This window comes from Pithys albifrons, chromosome 1 (assembly GCF_047495875.1).
Source record: "Pithys albifrons albifrons isolate INPA30051 chromosome 1, PitAlb_v1, whole genome shotgun sequence".
Taxonomy (NCBI): domain Eukaryota; kingdom Metazoa; phylum Chordata; class Aves; order Passeriformes; family Thamnophilidae; genus Pithys; species Pithys albifrons.
Genome location: NC_092458.1, coordinates 57,126,720 through 57,143,906, shown reverse-complemented (window position 1 = coordinate 57,143,906; position 17,187 = coordinate 57,126,720). Strand labels below are relative to the sequence as shown.

Below are 17,187 nucleotides of genomic sequence, written 5' to 3'. Positions count from 1 at the left end.
GTCTGGACATAGTAATTTTATACATCATTTTCTGCAGAGATGTCATTATGAACAGTTTAAAAAAACCTGAAACAACAACCAAAAAACCCAGCAAAGAACCCAAACCATGAAAAGCGCTACCTCAGGCACAATACACATAGAGAGGAAAGAAAAAAAATAAGACTACCCTACTGCAATTGGTTCTTCCAGAATGCCTGCTTTTGTCTGTTTTGAAAATTGCCCATGGTGTTGTTGAAAAAACAGACATTTGTCTACAAAATAATCAGTAGCAGCTTAACTCAGTATTTATCGACATTAGCACTCACTTCCCCCCCACTCCAAGATGAGGCAATATCTAAATAGTCCATGTAAGAGTTAAGAACAAGGCTTATGCTTGCTTTGGATGACTTCTAAATAAAAATCACAAAATAAGCAGAACAGAGATAGAGTATAATGGGCATTCAGGAAATCAATAGCTAAGAGACAGGATAAGGGTCAAAATACCAATCTTCTCTTTTGCAAGATTTCTGAAGCCAGAGAGGTGTGTGCTAACTCAAATGGCAGAGAGGTAGCTAATTCTCATAGACTTTTGATGGTGATTTGGCACCTACCTGTCACTCATAACTTCTGGACATCTCCAGCTTACAAATGTTCTTAGCTTTTGCTTCATTAAAGTGGAAACTGAAACTGCATTTTTAATTTTTCAGTCTGCTATTTAGCTTGTATTATCCACACTGTCTCTCTAACTGTGTCTCTCTACCTGTTACGTATTGTTGCCGTGTAAAATGTCTTCATGTCTTCTCCAGTGGGATTATAAAGACATTGTTCTCAACAGACTTGTCCTTATTTAAGTAAGAGTGACTATTTTGACAAGCCTGTTTGAGTTAACTGGAGTTTCAGATGTGACCAAGGATATGAGGTTTGGCCCAAATACCCTGCTTCCCAGGATGGTGGTTTTAAATTCTCCCAAATTTAATTTTTCACATTTAGGAGAGGAACACAGTTGTTTTCATTTTTTGATAGTGACTGGAAAATGAGAAACAAGCTTCAGGGCTGCTGACAGTTCTCTGGACAGACAGCATTAGCTCACGTATTGGATCATACAGTAGCGATACAATCCCTTAGCATGTGGTACACTGGGAGCTGTCAGGTCTGTAGCAATCCAATTAAGTTACATGGTTTCTAAAGCTAGATGATTTGAGGAAGCTTAAAACAGAGTTAACACTGTGCTGGCTCAACGGCTGTGTCAATTATCTGGTTGGACGTTTTTGTAGCTCTGCCTGCTGAACCATGTAGATTTTTCTTCCCTTCTTCTCAAAAGCAAGACCAGGGAGAATGCATTTAAGAGTTAATTATTTCCTAGCTTTATTATTATTTATTAAATGAGAATCCTTATATATAATTAAAAGAGATAGTCATGTCCCTTGGGAAAAAAACTCCAACAGAATAAATGGATTGTATAATGCATTTTTTCAGACTTTTTGCTGAAACTGAAACACTACAGTTCCTTTATAACAGCTGAAGAGGCATTAATTTGTGTGGAGGTCGCTGTTTGACCTTTGCTGTGGGAAGCCTGTGTGGTTCTTGTCAAAATCTTCTTCTAACCTTTAGTTTCAGATATCTGCCTGCATTTCTCTGTGCTATTCCCATTATCTTTGTATCTGAAATGAATGAGACAGAAAGGGAAAGTGGCTTTATGGCATAGCTCTGTGTTTTTTAGAACTTCTCTCTTTGTGGCAAGTTAATCACAAGCCCTGTGTGAAGTCCTCTCTGAGCTCTGCCCTCCATCCTTCCCAGGTGTTCAAGGACTTGCAGTCAGGTAGCCCCTATCACACTCTCACTGCAGGTTCCCCACAGGTGCGTGTGCTCACTTTTTGTTTAGTAATTTGTACAAGGAACTGCCTTATCTTTTTTGTGGGAAACACAGGCAAGATTATCTTACTTCTCAGAGCACTGTTTCTTTTTGGTCACAGGGTTTGTCCACCCACACAGAATTATCTAGTTCCCCCTTGGGCAAAAAGCGTGGAGGAAGAAAAGGGTCACTCATTGAATGCTAACAGCACCTGGGCTTCATCTTATCTGGAAATTAGAGTCAACGTCCAGTCCTCCAAAAATACTCTGCTGCCAACACTGAGAAGCAAAATTACCATTGCGACAAAATTGATGATAAAATTAATACTGATTTCACTGGGATTAACATTGATTTCACAATTTCAGCCCAGATACACTGACCTAAGAAATTACCAACTTCATCTCCTCTGCCACCTTGGAGCAGGAAGCAGGAGAGCTGGATGCATTTGTAACAGGAATGAAAACAATGCACCTCATCAGGTGCTGAATTGCGAGAATGAAGGAAAATTTACAAAATAAAACCAAAGACGAAGGACCAGTGTGGCTGCACATCTGCTTTCACAGAATCACAGAATATCCTGAATTGGAAGGGACCCACAAGGACCATCAAGTCCAACTCTTAAAGCAATTAGCCCATACAGGCATAGAACATGCAAACTTGGTGGTTTTAGCACTATGCTTCAACCAATGGAGCTAATCTCAGGGTCTTTGGAGACTCCCCAGCCCAATGCAGCTCTCCAAAGATTCCTCAGAATTTAACATTATCAGAGTTGGTTGAATTATTTAATTTTAATACCATGTAATACAGAACACATCTTACTCTATTATGCCTTATTGGACTCTGATGGAAAATGAAATGTATTGATAGTTCAGTTTGCATGAATATTCCCATCAGCTCATGTCATGCAGGAAACGTTCCAAGTTCAGAGGTTAGCTAAGTGACCTTCTGTGAAGAATATGCCAATATTGATGCTGATATTCGTGGCTGGCTTTTGCAATGGCTTTTGAAGAGCTGAACCATGGATGACTCCTTTCTCAGTTGCTCCATTCACCTTTTTGGTATCAAGATATTTATCAATACATATCAATATATTGCTTCCTAGCATTCTATTTGCCAGCCAACAAAGCTGACACATGAAGACAGACACATGCATGTCTTCCACTACAGAAATTACATTCTCAGTTCAAATTCAAGTTTACTGCTGTGAACTCAAGCACAACATCATATGTAGAAGGCAAGGGTTGAAATAAAACCAAACCAAAAATGACCCATCTGCAGCTACTGTGAAAACTAGAGAAAGCTAGGAAGAGGAAAAGGAATCAGGAAATTTTTTAATGCACAGTTTCTCATTTTATCTTGTTTCTAATCCTATTTGATTGGCTTCTCTTTGTCTTGCTTTGTTGTTGTTTGTCTCTAGCCTGTACGTTCTCAAGGCTTTATAATGCTTCATCTTAAGGGGGAACCTGAAGAGCATATTTTCCCTGCTAACGAATAACCAGAATCTTTTTCATCACTGAAGCCAATCAGAGGCAGGAGATTACAGTCAGCGGAGGACTGAGATTTGCATATTAACAGTGCAGTTATTGAAGAATAGCTGTCTTGCATTTAGACCAAACTGTGCCTTCCGATTCGCCAATACCGGCTGCCAGCCAATGCAGATGAGGGACTGAAAGGTCAGATGGGTTTGTTGTTGGTTTCTTTTCTTTTTTTTTTTTTTTAAAGAGAGAACTGTGCAGTACTAATATAAATCAGATAGCAAAACCTGTGCACAGAAAGTGAACGAAGCAGAGGGAACCTGCTGGGCTCTGGTTTTGTAGCAGCACAGCCACAGTGTCCTCTTGGCTCCGATGAGTCTCCCCACGTAATGTATCATATTGAGTATATTAATGTTTCAGCTTTACAGTTCTATTTCCATTAGGGGAAGATTGCCTGTGAGCCTCTTAGTGGATAAACAGGAATTTACAGCTTTCAAAAATTCTCTTAAAGCATGCAGGATCCACAGAAGAAGGAATTACACATGACTATTTTTGAAGATTTAAAAGGTCCAGAGGGCCTAATTGTGCTCTCAGATATGTCTGTACAGCTCCGATTGAAGTCTTGGGATACAATGCATGCTTATGCGACAGCTAAAATGAGTCCTTTTTTAAATTAAAAAAAATAATCCTTCAGTTATTAAAAAATTAGACTGTAGAGTCTCCAGGGTCAAACCAGCAACTTCCCAAGAGCTATTCAGAACACAACAAAGTGAGGTCTTGGCTGGAACTCATCTCTGTACCAACGTACAAATAGCAAATAAACGCTGAATATGTTAGTGAGAATCACACAAAGACAGTAACACCTTCTTCTGCAGAATTTTGTATTTGTGTTTGCACTTGTCCAGGCAGCTCTGTGGGAGGGAAGAAGGGGACACCGCTAAATTTCTGCAATGAAACACCCTTATCAGGTGTCTTCCTTCTTCAGTCAGTTACATTAAACAAGGCCACCATTCGCAGAAATACTTTCTTTTACCTCTGTCTTATACCAAGGCTTATGCAACAGTCCAGAAAAGCGTATTTAAACTATGTTATGTTGTTATCCATGTGTGTTTCTAAGTACAATTGCATTCGGTCTTAGGAGAAAGAGATGAAGAAGCAAACTTAACATGCTAAAGACAAAACACTTCAGAAATATATTCAGACACTGGAGTTTGTGTGGTCTTTTTTCTAGTCCTTGATTTTGCAAGTTAGTTTATAGGTGAAGTACAACTTGTACATGAACTTCCCCACAGGTTTTCTGTGTGCTTTTTAAAAGGTGTTTGCTTAAGGATGAACAGGCTTAGGGCCTATGCTTTAATAGACTGAAAAGGTGTTTTACCCTAAATAATACATAAGAAGATGCTGAAGTTATAATTACATCTTACTTTCATCAGGGCTACATTTAACAGAAATACCTTCAGCAACTTTTGCTTTTTTCAGCTAACTGTATTACCCCTAAAAAGCAAAGCAAGAACCAGTCTGGAAATAACTAGTCCATATCTTGAGAGCTGGACCAAGAGTGGCTCCTGCTCCTTACCTAAATCAGTGCATTAATTTCTATGTTTCGTCCTCCACGCATGTCCTTGTGTTGCTCGGTATAATATGTGTCAGTATTATTTGTTGTCACTTTTCAAACTGAAGCTGTGACACTAACCCTGCCAGCCAAGGGAAAAAAACTACACATAGAGGCAACACACGCCAGTATTGTTTAAATCAGATGAACCCAGTGGTGTGGAAATTGCTTCTGTTGCATAAGTGTGCTTGCTGGTAGACCCAAACTGATGGGCTGGTAAGCATGCATAATTGGCCCAATACCTGTGGATGTAATTCCGGACTGGTTTGGGTAAAGAAATACTGTGGAAAATAAGAGGCAGGAGATTTTTCTATCATATTTTCTTCCTACCACTAGAAATCATAGCTGCTGCATGCAATATTTAATACCTGATGTTAGTTTCCACCTTTCAGCCACAGCCACTTTTCACTTACCAACTAATCGTCACCCAGAAGTGTGCTGAAACGCATTATAAATGGGCATACACAGGCTTTCTCTGGCACTAAATCACAACCATCTCTACAGAGGAAAGGGACTGCTTACAGCAGCCCTGCATGGTAATTTCAGCCAGGAAAGGAACACGTTTTCCCCACTGAAATAGGAAGAAGAGTTCAGATTAGCCAGGAACTTCTGTGGGAGCAGAGATGCAGCTGCAAAAGCCTTCCCTAACTCTCTGCTCAGACAAGGCATTTTGGCAGCCTCTCTGGGAGCAGGGCTTGCCTCTGGTGAAGCACTTGTTGCTTCCAGCACCCCTGAGCCCAGCACCTTGTCCTGGTAAGAGCTGTCCTCGGCCCCTGCCCCGTGGCTTCATGGATGAAAGGTAAGGTCAGGTGCTCTTGCCACACTTGAGGGTTGTCTCCTGCCAGAGAGATGAATAAGTGAAAAAATAGACCCTGTAAGGCTGTCCCCTGAAGGGTGCTAGTTTGAAGCCACAGGTAACTGGGAAGTGGGATCCTCTGCAGATAACACATGCAGCTATTCCTCACGGGAAGATTTCCAAATGAAGCACGGATCCTATCGGATGGGGTGCAGCTCCTCAATCTGCACAGGGAGCCGTACGTACCGACCGGGGACGTTTGATGGGGCAGGCCTCGGGGGAAACTTGAGGCAGGATGCTCTGCCCGCGATGCCTGGAGCATTCCCTTCTCGCACTCCTCCCGTCGCCTGCCCTGGCGGCTCCGTCGGGCCCGCTGCCCACCCACGGCCGGTCCCCGCCCCTCCCGCGGCTGCCGGCGGCGCTTCACTGCGCTCTGTGCGGCCCCAGCGCCCGCCCCAGGGGCCGCGCCCGGCACCTCCTCGGCAGGGCCACTGTCCTCGGGACGCCGTGACGGGTGTGCGCTCCCCGCCCTTCTCACCGCCCCTCTCCTCTTTCCTCCTCCTCCTCCTCCTCCGGGAGCCTTGCCTCCCCTGCACACCTGCCTTGCCATTTGTCGGCGGCTTAGCTAGGAGGGGAGAATTTTCCCTCGGTCCCTTGAAGCATCCCTCCCCGGCACACACATACACACACACACACACACACACACACACACACATATACACAGCCGCTCACACACACGGACGGGCAGAGCCACCGCGCTGCCTGTTCCTGGGCGGCCGCCGCCTCTCCGCACCCCGGCCCCGCGCTCCCCGCCGCCGCGGGGCGTCCTTCGCCTGCTGCAGCGCCGCCGGGCCCGGAGCCGCCGAAGGGGGCGGCGGCTCCGCTGCTCCGCGGCCCCGCACCGGCAGCCGGTAGGTACGGCGGTCCCGCGGCGGCAGCCCGCCCCGGGCGGCTCCCGGCGCTGCGGAGGGACTGGGAAGGAGGGAGGGAGGGAAGGGCTGCGGGAGCGGGGCGAGACGCGCTGCCCCAGCCCCGGCGGCGGCGCCCGCCTCACTGAGCTCCTGCTCCGGCTTCAGCTCCTGCTCGGGCTGCGCTCCCCCGGCGCTGCGGGGCCGCCTCCGCCGCTGCCCGGAGTCACCCGGGCACTGGCTCTCCCCGGTGAGTCAGAAAGTTTGCTCTCTTGGGAGCCCGGTGTTTGTTGTTGTTTGGGGTCCGCCTGTTTAGGCTGGGCTTTTATTTTCCCATTCCCGCTAGAGGGCTATTTATTTATTTATATATTTATTTATTTATATTTTCGTCCCTTTTTTTTTTTTAATTGCAGTCGCTGCTGCAACACGGGGCGAGCGGGGCTCCCGCGCCCGGCGCTGCCCCCGCCGCGCTGGGCAGCCTTCCCCGGGGCACACGCGTGGGCAGGCGGGCAGCGCACTCAGGGCAGCCGGGGCCGGACCAGGGGTCCCTCTTGCTCTGTCCGCCCCCGAGAGCTGGGTGGCTGCGGCTGCGAGGTTTCCGGCAGCCCCCCTGCAGTTGGCAGAACAGTTTTTGGTAGCAGCTCCGGAAGACACTGTCCCATGCCTCTCTTCTTTCTTCACGTTCCTTGAGTGCGTGCTTTAGAACAGGTTGAGTGAAGCTGCAAGGTGACATGATCCTGGTGTCACCCAGACCCGGGCACCGTTTTGTAACTAGCAGTGTTACTAGCTGGGTGGTTTACTAGCTGGGGAGCAGCCGTATCCGAACCTGGCGAGGAGAGGGATTGGTTGTGGGTCGCGTCCATCCTCTCGCTGCTTTGATCTAATCGCTAGAACTAGCATGGTATTGTTTGGGGTTGAAGAAGCTGTCTTGCATTTACTCTTTTGTTCTTTCTTTAATTCTAAATGTGGTGGGAGCGCCTAGTTTCTGATAGGAAGGTTAGAGGCTGAATAAAGCCATCTCTGGGCAGGAAAGACAGGATGCTCTCAGATCCTTCCCATGAATCGTGTATTTCCTATGTTGTGTGTTATGACTTCTTTTTTTGTTGTCACTGGGAGTTCTGTTGTAACATGTCAAAAGCTTTGATTTTTTTTTTGCAAGGTACCCCATTCATTTTTTTCTCAAATTTAAAGTGGAGTGATAAATGCATAGATATTAATAAATAAGTTGAAAGGACTTTGAAATCCTGCATGTAGTGCATGGTGTGAAATTACAGCTACACGTAAGAGAGTAATAGCTACTGCAGGTTTTATTTAAAATCTTTATGACTTTGTGGTGAGCTCTCTTCATCTATCTCTCAGCTTTTAATTATGATTGGTTTTTTCAGTTGAGGTCTCTTGTCATGTTGTGAGATTGCCTAATGGGCATCCACATTTGCCTGGTTTTCATTATCTTTCAACCTCTCACTTTGCAAAGACTTGCTGCTGTTGGAAGTATGTGAAATTTGCTGTTGTGGTTCTCTTTTCTTGGTGCTTATATTTATTTTTCTATTTGATTATTTATTTATTTATTTATGTTAAACCAAAGAGGAGAGGGTGAGGGCGAGAGTAGGGAATTTTCTCTGACTCATCTATCTGCCCAAATGTATGAAAAAAACCCCAAAAAACCAACAAATAAAACCTGCATAGAGAAATTCGAGGCACTGATACAACCCAGAGCTGAATTCCAAGAACAAAAAATGAATTGTGGCATGTGTGCTCGCCCGCACCAGGCATTCTGCAGCATGTGGTGTTTACAGAACTTGCAGTGTACAGTAGCTCTCGAGTAGTACGAGAACGTTTTGTATCCCTCAGAAGTGAGAGAGTCTTTGACAAGTCAGCAAAACTATAGATACAATTGAGGAACGCTGATACACGTGTGAGTGTGTGCATACATAAATATCACCAGACTGCGTGAGTTCATTTTTCCTCCAAATAGTTTGTCTTCTTCAACCTGAAATATATGCATTCTTTCACCTGAATTTTGGACGTTGTTTACTGTTCACCTCTGTCTGCATGTGTTTTAATGTTAGTCTTAATCTCACTGTAAAATGTAAAATAATCTGATAATAGATTTCGAAGACTATTGCCAGGCAAACCGGGCAATAGATCATGAAATCAGACAATAGTATTTTGTTTCCTAGCAACCCCCTAGTGCAAACAGAAAACAAAACCGTGGTGGATGCTTCTACATCATGATAGCTATATGCAGAAATCTCCAAGTAGTAGGTACCAAACTACTAATTGTGCAGGAAGACTCACTCCTGTTTGTTTCACCTGGTTTGTTAATATTTTTCTTTCGTGAGAAAGCAATTTGCTACAGTAAGTGCAGCTAAATGGTTAAAATTTCACTCTGCTCTCTTAATAACTGTCTATTAGAATGAAGAGGGCACAAAATTAAGTCATAACTGCAGAATTTTTGCCAATAAAAGTGATTTGGAATAGCATGTTGTTATTGCAGGACTGTTTCTAAATCTATACTGCTACAGACTCTTGAAAATCAGATAAATCATCTCCTGGATTATCTTTTTGGATTTAGTCTTGTTAGTCATCCTTTAGCTTTGTGTTTTAGAACGTAACTATGTATGTTAAAATGTATTGAAAGAAAAATCCTTTGTAGATCCTAGGAATGGAAAGTAAAACTCTTAAGTTCTGCTTTGCCATGTTTGCATTCTTGGCACCCAGTTCAGCCTTTTCGAAGAGCCAGCACTATCACTGTGCAGCAGGATTGGGTCCTAAACCATGATCTTTCTAAAGTGCTTTTGATAATGCAGTAGCACTCTGTGCATTGCCATCTATCTTGAAAAAATCCATTCGTGCAAGTGAGATGTGACCCAGGATGGGTGCAGGTGTTACTGCTCAGGAAGCTGCTGGAGATGCTGAAGTGCCATAGGAGGTGAAAGGAGGTGAGCAGGCACAGCTGTATGTACAATGCAGCAAAGGAGTTTCTATGCTTTTTCTTGCTTTTATAAGAAAAAATGGCAAAACGTTGGTCACAGAGTTTTAGCTACAAGTCTTGCTATCCAGTGGTATTTACAGACGTCACACTGTAAATTGAAACAGAGGTAGTTTTCCTATTGGCTGCACCAGTGAATCTGTGAAAATGAAGGTGTTATTCCAGTCTGAGAAACTGTAAAATCACAAGAAAAATTTGCTGTGGGGAAGACAGAGAACTTAATCATGTATGCATTATTAAACAACAGCATTTGCGCTAGGCATGGGAGTGGTGTTCACCAAGTGACTGTGGCATTCACAGCATTATTTAAGAGATCCCATATGCAGTCATAGACAATTTCTTTATATTGTCTATAGGTATTTTTATGGGTCATCTCAGGTACTAAGGTACAAGGGGGTTACAACAGGTGCCACTTCAATAAAAAAGGTGGAAGTGGAATGATAAGAGAATATTATAATTCTGATAAATATCTGTGAGTCGCTACTTTCTTGTCTATATTTGAAATCATGCATTTTAGTGCCATAGCATGTGTGGATGGTTTAGTTTAGAACATGTTAATTGAATTTTGGAAGGCTCTATGAATTGAGAGGAAGTAGTCATTTTCCAATTTGTCTTTTCCGTTTCTTTCTCAGATGGGAGTCCTCCCAAACCTTGAGTCTTACAATTAGGTAGTCCACAGATGAAGCTTGATATGGCTGCCTAATTGCAGTCCCCACTTAGCCTCTGCCTGTGTTTACAAGGCAGCAGAATGAGGGAAGGCAAGGAAAACAAAAAGTACAAAGAATAAAATGGGGTGAGAGAAAGGTCATGAAGTATTCTGTGTGTAAACAATGGAAGGCATTTGGAAGTGATTTTAAATACTCTCCATGAAACTTCTCTGTTGTGCCAACTGCGTTTGTTGCTGGTGATGAATATAAAATTTACATCTGCTGTGATGTGGGTTGTCCACTGATGGAAATAGTCAACCCATGACTAAAACCAAAGACTAGTGCCTTTTTCTCCCTTCTCCGCACTAAAGATCATCTTTTGCAGAACAGTGGGTTATGCCCATTCCATTTAAAGGCATTTAGTAGATAGGAATTAAGAAATGGATAGCTTTGTTTTCTTCATTTAACTATGCAATGATAGTCATGGCTAATGAGCTACCAAGGAATGTGCTGCGTATCTTGCTGATATACATGTGCTTTTTCAGGTTTTTCACAGGGCTTTTTTTTTTAAGAGGGTAGTGCAGTAACGAGAATATATACTTACTGCATGTTTTAATCCTATAAGCTTAATGATTACTGAGGCATATTTACTTAGGTATTTATTTCCTTTTCTCGTTTTAAGAAAGAAACAAAACATGATGTCAGTTGTGGACTCTCTTGAAGCTTCATTTTTAAAATCCTGTAACCTTAAAGCATTGAGCTGTCAATTCTTGCCAATATGGAAAATAAACCATCCAAGTGATTACAAAAACTGAGGATTTGGCTCAGCAGAGCACTGACTTGCACATCCAACTTCTTTCTTAAATGTGTGCTTAAGCTCATCTCTGCTTGCTGAGATCAACTGGATTTAAGCAGGTGGTGAAAGTTAGGCTTGTAATTAAATGCTTTGTTGAATAGGGGACTTGAGCAAAACCTATAACCTTTGAAAATAATGTCTTTGCTTTGGCGTAAACAGAGCTTCAGGAGAATTCATACAGGGTAGTAGGGAACAAGTATGAGCAAAAGGCAAGATCGTGGGACAAGGGGTATCAAATTGGGAACTTCTTGGTGGTAATAGTGATGCTGGAAGGGATCAAGAATTAATATGCGAGTCTGGAATGTGACTTGATTACAGAACAGCATGGTTTGTGCTTGAGCAAAGAAAAAGGTGGGACTCCCTTTTTATAAGAATCTGCCGTGAACACATGTGAAAACTCTGAGTATCATATTAACAGGAAGGTATTGACAATCTGAGTGAAGCTCAAAGAAAAGCAACAAAATACTCGGGGGTCTAGAAGAAGTAGCTTGAGGGAAAATATACAAAAATAGACATGTTTCTAGTCTGGCACTGAACATGGGGAGATAGGTTAACTACATCTCTATAGCTGCAATGTCAAAGCAATCAGATTCTTTTCATGCATTATGTGAGAGAATACTTAGGATTAAGTGAAGAACTAGAGGAAATAAAGGTTTAGGATGAATTCTGGGCCAGAATGAAATAATAAAAAAATGTATTGTAGCCTAAATTAGTCCACGTATAGTGTGAGCCCCCTGTGACTCTTCAGATGTTTAAAGTAAGAGTAGGCAGATTACTAGTAGATGTACTGGAGCAGGCAATTCTGCATTTTCAAGTAGATGGACTACAAGATCCAACAGCCCTTTTTCATGTTTCTACTTTGTTTTTGTTTCAGCTGAAGGTTACAAGAGAAGCTAGGTCAGATACTGGGCCAACCAACTTGACTTGGCCTCCAGTCTTAAGACTGTTGTGTTTCATGCTTTTATAAATGCGTAACTCTGAAGAGGGTCATCTTATGGGCTCAGTATGAGTCAGTGCTGGGATGGTGGATATGCAAGAATTAGTTGCAGTAGATATTTTTAGTTAACAGCTGTAGTTTATTGATTTGGGTTTTTTCCTTTTGAAAACAATGAACATCCAGGTGTTACACAGGGCACAGAGGTGACAGTTTCTTGTTTCTGCAGCATTTTGTTTTATCATCTAAAAATGCTTACTGCCATCGGGTAGCAGTGATGGATAGCAGGTACTACTGTTTCCTTCCTGTCCCCCCATCATAATGCGCTGATCTACTAACAGCTGTCTTCTGTGATCTGTCTAGTCAGTGTGCAGTGCATGTCCTGATGATTACTGCCATCAGTGGTGTGTTTTCTGGAAGAGACTGAGAAAGGGGAGAGATTGACCGGTGTATTGCTTTAATTGTCTCTATCATCCATGTAAACTAGGAGAAAACTTAGCCAGAGAAGATGCATGTTCAAGGTGTAATGGCAGTATTCTTGAGGAGCATTTTCCTGGAATGATGTTATGACATTGGTTTATTACAATTTGTTTTACTCCAAGCAAGTATTCGGAAAAAAAAATTGTTGTACAGACTGATATCATCAGGGAATGTTTTTCAACAGCCATGCCAATTGCAGAGGAGGAGGTGGATTTCCCTCTGCTGTGCTTTGTGAATACCTGACAGCCAACTGTTTAAATAACGCCTATTTTGGCAATCATAAGGTAAAAAGAAGTGATTCAGAATAACCCATCTTTAGTGATTAAAATGGTAATCCTGCAGGAGTACCCACCAAATGGGAAAGCTGATCTGGGGTACAGCTTGGTTGGTAAGACTAACCTTTTGTTTAAATACTTGATGGTGCAAGAAGGGGGTGTTTTCAAGTACTGGCAGCGAGGTTTACATCTTCTGTGTGCAGTATAACATGGAAAAAGTTGGTCTGTGTATTAAAAACCAGTAGACACCCCAGGTGGCTGCATAAGAACTGCTTTGAGAGGTAAGCCAGGTTCAATCCTTGCTGGTGCTTATCTTGGGGGTGGTGGATGGTTTTCTGATGGGTGGATAATTTGCTGGTGGATGGATAAGGTAGATAAAAAGAACTCAGATAATTGAGTAGATGAAGCTTGGCATGTGCTGGTAATCAAATTGTGTTTACTTAGGATTACTTTTCCATGTTAAAAACACTCTTCTGTGCAAGCATGTCTAAGATCCAGCTTGTTGAATGGGATACTTCAGGCTGAAAGGTACTGTGTAAATGTAAGATTATTATCTTCCCTTTGCAGAGAGAACCTAGGTCAACAGTAGTCTTAATTAACAACTTGTTTCTGTTAATAGATCTTTATTTTTAGAGTTAAGGTAAATGAGGCTTGAAAGTGTTTTTTAACACAGGTGCTTTTAACATAGTGTTACCATTTGGGATGTGGGGTTTGGTATACTAGATCTGAACAATACTTGATGAGGAACAGGTCCTCCATGTCTCAAGTGGATATTATACAACTATTCTGATTTGACAACTTGTCTGTATGTAGATTTTACAGGGGCCTTGTTATGAGTTTGGCCAGATGGGCCTAAACTTAGGTTTTAAAAGTTCAGCTAGGCCTGAGAATTGTCAGTTGACTTGAGCTGGGCTGAGCGAGCTAACAGCTGACTTCTTCTAGCTAATAATATTGTATTCCATACCATACTGCATCATCTCAAAGGGTGTAAAATCCAGTGTGTGGGAGTGGCTTGGTTAGTTCCACCATGGCTAGAGTACAGAGAAGACGTGCCACAGTTGCTCTCATCTGTTAGGCCCTGCTCCTGGTGCCACTACTTGCAATTTGTTTGCATTCAGGGAAGTAGAAATATTTTTGTTGCTATTCCTTCTCTTTATTGCTATGTGTCTCTTAAAGTACTTAAAGATCTAGTGTAACAGACTTTGCTTTGTATTAATTGGGGAGTGGGAAGTTATTCCTTGTTATATATATGTAACTTGTGTAAGTGTGTGTTATATCGTAGTTTCCTCTTATTTTTCTCTTTTCTGTATAAATACATGTAGTTAGTTTCAGCATAAACCTGTTTTAGAAGTTGGGTTTTTTTTCCTCTCTCCCTCTTCTTTTTTCCCTTAGCTGGTTGGGGGGAGGAGGAACCTCTTTCACTCTGTCCTGGACAGTTGGCATTTTGCCAGCTCAACCCAGGACAGGCCTGTACCTTATGCGAATTGTAAAAATCTTTCAGGACATAATAGCTGTGCCTGGGGTAGAACACAGTGAGGGTTTAATAGTATTTTTAAGTATTCTGTTTAGATTTATCCATTCCTGTTAGGAAGCATTTTGTCATGGAAGCAAAGAAGAAATGAAATAGAAAGAGCTGATAAAGGCGTGGGGTGAATTTAGGGAGGTGGAATGCAATAACCAGAATGAGAGGATGCTCTTAGAAAGAGCACTGGTTCTTGTGCCCTTATAAGAAGTATTTCAGCAATGACGAATAACTTTGTTTCATCTGAAAGCAGCAGATTGCTTCCTAATATTTTGCTGGTCTGACATTCTGTGAAATTGTGTTATATCCTAATTCAGTGGCTGCTCTGTATATAGAATAAGTGCTTGCTATTTTCTACCAAGTGAAGCAGTTCCCTCTCATTCTGCAGTCCTAGAGGTATTTCAGTGGCAGAGATCCATGGATTAATCTCTTCTGATGACTTTTAATGGTTGTTGGTGTGACTCAGAATAAAGAGCTGCATTTACTGTATAAGTGATCCACTTAGTTTAGAGTTTTTCTTGGAGGTTGGATCCTTGCTTGGCAGTGAAATCTGCTCAGATCACAGCCCAGGGTAGTTTGGTTACAGATGCATCATACAGATACATGTTTATGGTCCTCTACTGGCAAATAAGGATGACAGGCACCTGGATGTGAACAAGCACTCTGCCTGGATTTACTAGCCATAAATGGGTGGTCTATTCATGCATCCTCCTGCTACCTATACACATGCCCACTTGGCCTCTACTGTCTTCAGACAGAGCATAAATGGAGGTATTAGTGGCTGACTATTCCATGAGAAAGCTGAATATTTAAAGGTCCTGGAAAGTACATTTAATTTAGAATCTTCTATATGTTACTATTCCATTAGCTTGCCTAAAATGAACACCTATTTGGTTAATTTCATTTTAGCAAAAGGGCACCCTTGGCCATTTTTTTTGTCCAAGTTTATTCGTAGCTTGAGAGTAACAGGAAATACCATTTATGCTGATGAATCTTTTTCTGAAGTGTAATCTCCTATTTTGTATGAACCACGTAGCCAGTACCATTTTCTTTCATTGACAGCCTGTGAGAGAACATGCCATTTCAGTTCCTAGAGGGACTGGGCTAAACTTGAGCTAAAAGCCTCAGTGTACTGTTTCCAATCTACTTAGCTATCCAATTTCTTGCCAATTCTGTAAGCTTAATACTGTTATGGAAAAACACGTGAAACCAGGTGTGGTGCCTATGTCATTAGTTGTGTTTTGCAGTTTTATTTTTCATGATGAATTTGTTTAACTTCCTTACCATTTTACAGAACATATGTGATGTGTGGTTTATGTTATTTTCTTTGCAAAAGAGAAGGCAGCTGTAAATTCAGCCTAGGAAAGAAACTATTAGTGTTCCTTTAAGTAAAAGGGAAAGGCTAGAAAATTGGAATTTCTTTTTCCAGTTTCTTGAAAAATACCAAGGGAGATTATGTAACTGCATAAAGTCTCTGGGGAAAAGGAAAGAGAAGGCTTGCTGATAGTGAAAGAATGGAGTAGCTGCTTAGTGTAATCCGCTCTCCATGGATAGTGGTGAGAAGGGAGACCTGCGTGGTCAGACCAGGCTTCATTTGTTCAAATCTAGAAGTAGGCAGCACATCCGCAGGGCAGGTCTGTGTAAGGCCAGCTTGCTGCTCTCACACCTAGGTTTCGCTTTTGTATATTAACAAAGTTGATTCTGTGCAGTACTAAATAATAAAATTAAAATAGAAATAATAAAGGTAATAATTTTCATGCTCATGTTGCCCAAGAATAGAGGGAGAAGTGTGAAATGAGTCAGTCAACTCACTGTAATCAAACAATTCTTCCATATCCAAAGTATAGATGCTACATGAGTAGCTAGGCAGAAAGGACTAGTGGCCATCTTGAAATCACGAAGAAAATCAGTTTCTTTTGGTTCTTCAATGTCAGACGTGCTGCCAGATGAAACTGAATATTGAATTGAAAGCAGAAGGTTGAATTTGATAATCCTGAAGATGAGGTCCTTTGACAACCCTGGCATCATTGAAGTATAGCTATGATGATCGCTGGAGTCACTGTTCTCGTTGTTTCAGTGGTCTTCAGTGTCATTTTGTTAGAGCGGAGTTATTTTGTTATCGGGGAGGACAGAGAGAAATAGCTGCTCATGTCTGAAGCACTAGGAAAATGAAAGCTTTCAGACTTGGGGAGAAACTTCCTTTCATGCTAACATTACTGTCAGCACAATGTAAAATGAGCAATGTAGGAGTGAGGTGTAAGCCTGTGTATACTGCCCTTTTAAAGACATTTAAATTCAGTAGTTCTCTGTTAAGTGAATGAAGGAAAAGGGAATTGCTAAACTAAAACCCCAAACCTAAAATAAAAAGCACTTCTGTTAATGAAAGGTGGTTCAGTCAACATGAGGGATGTTGAGAGAATAGCTATAAACGTTCATGCAAGGTAAAACAGAGACCTTTGTAGCAGTCTCAGGCATGTCTCTAAGGGATGCCGTGGAATAACTGTACAACAAGGAGGTATCCTGTAAGTGCCTGAGGAGCAAGAGTAGCAGTGACAGGAACAAATTGAAATGAGAACTTCTGAGGTAGCTTTGTCCTGATGCTGAGTTCATCTTGGTGAGAAAGAACCATCTGTGTAATCAGGAATTGACTGGGAAAAAAAGAGCATTTATGCTTCCTTCCTTCAGTTACTTGTGGACATCATCTGAAGAAGGTAATATCTTTATTTTTGCCTCTACTATGTAGTCCTCAATAATGCAAATTTATTCAAACTGAAATTGAATGAGACTTTTGTAAGGAATTTTTATACGGAGTTGTGTAATTCTTTTGTATTTTCATATAAATGTAAAAATTCCTCAGAG

The 17,187-nt window shown here is 41.9% G+C and overlaps 1 protein-coding gene across 4 annotated transcripts in view; it reads left to right on the top strand.

Annotated features, from left to right (window-relative positions):
- Positions 1–6,317: 6,317 nt before the first annotated feature.
- ENOX1 (ecto-NOX disulfide-thiol exchanger 1) overlaps positions 6,318–17,187 on the top strand; it is a 362,626-nt gene continuing 351,756 nt past the window's right edge. For 3 of the 4 annotated variants that reach the window (XM_071550707.1, XM_071550726.1, XM_071550658.1), the window contains exon 1: positions 6,318–6,625. The gene's annotated coding sequence lies outside the window, so the exon portion shown is untranslated. Of the gene's footprint in view, positions 6,626–6,693; positions 6,873–17,187 lie in introns of those variants that run through there. The other variant, XM_071550676.1, reaches the window with a different exon arrangement.